Source organism: Tachyglossus aculeatus, chromosome X1, assembly GCF_015852505.1.
Source record: "Tachyglossus aculeatus isolate mTacAcu1 chromosome X1, mTacAcu1.pri, whole genome shotgun sequence".
In the NCBI taxonomy this organism is placed as follows: domain Eukaryota; kingdom Metazoa; phylum Chordata; class Mammalia; order Monotremata; family Tachyglossidae; genus Tachyglossus; species Tachyglossus aculeatus.
In genome coordinates, this window is record NC_052101.1 from 102,950,159 (window position 1) to 102,951,475 (window position 1,317).

At 46.1% G+C, this 1,317-nt stretch overlaps 1 non-coding gene across 1 annotated transcript; it reads right to left on the reverse strand.

Annotated features, from left to right (window-relative positions):
* Positions 1–897: 897 nt before the first annotated feature.
* Positions 898–1,035, reverse strand: LOC119920208. Its single transcript, XR_005447967.1, has one exon. It is a non-coding gene; the product is annotated as a small nucleolar RNA SNORA7 (small nucleolar RNA).
* Positions 1,036–1,317: the final 282 nt, after the last annotated feature.

Below are 1,317 nucleotides of genomic sequence, written 5' to 3' on the forward strand. Positions count from 1 at the left end.
ATAAGTTTGTTGGACACAGACCCTGTCCCACATGGGGCTCACAGTCTTAATCCCCATTTTGCAGATGAAGTAACTGAGGCCCAGAGTACAGTGCTCTGCACATAAGTGCTCAATAAATACGATTGAATGAAAGAGAAATGAAGTGACTTGTCCAAGGTCACACAGCAAACAAGTGGCAGAGCTCGGATTAGAACCCAGGTCCTTCTGGCTCCCAGGCCAATGCTCTATCCACTAGGCCAAGCCCACTGATTAACAATGAGTTAGAATGTTTATTTAAATGAGCCAGATTCACCCAGTGTCCAAGATGCTTCCTAATTGTAAATTGAATGCCTTTGGAAACTGCAGTAATGACTTGTGATGCTACCTATCAGTCAGTCAATCAATGGTATTTATTAAGCACCTACTGTGTGGATAGCACTATAGTGAACACTTGGGAGAGTACAATACAACAGAGTTGGTAGAGACATTCCCTGACCACTTAGAGCTTAGAGCCCAGAGGGGAAGGCAGACATTAATATAAATCAATAAATTACAGATATTACATTTAAGTGCTTTGGGGCTGAGGGTGAGGTGAATATCAAGTGCTTAAAGGGTACAGATACAAGTGCATAGGTGACACAGAAGGGAGAGCAAATAAGGGAAATGAAGGCTTAGTAGGGGAAGGCCTCTTGTTGTTGACTTATGCTGTTGGGTCGTGTCCGACCCATAGCTACACCACGGACACATCTCTCCCAGAACGCCCCACCTCCACCTGCAGTCGTTCTGGTAGTGTATCCATAGAGTTTTCTTAGTAAAAATATGGAAGCGGTTTACCATTGCCTTCTTCTGTGCAGTAAACCTGAGTCTCCACCCTTGACTCTCTCCCATGCCGCTGCTGCCCAGCACAGGTGAGTTTTGACTTGTAGCAGATTGCCTTCAACTCGCTAGCCACTGGCCAAGCCAGGAATTGAATGGGTATGCCTCTGCTTGACTCTCCCTCCCGTAGTCGAGACTGGTAGAGTACTGGAAACTCTCCAGGTGTGACCCTGAGAGGTGAGAAAATCTCTTGGAGGCCTTTTAATAGGGCTTTGAAGGTGGGAAGAGTGGCGTTCTGTCGTATATGAATGGAGAGGGAGTTAACATACTAAATATTTAGCGTATTAAATAGAAGCTTGGTGGCCTGAAGGAGTTAATGCACCTCACATCCTGCCAATTTATCGAGGAGCTCTCAGAATTGGGCTCCCATTTCCTGACATTCGCCACAGGCTGTACATTGATTTACCCGAATCCCCCTTCTCCGAAGGAGGAGGAGTGAAGAGGGATGAGGTGGAACAAAAC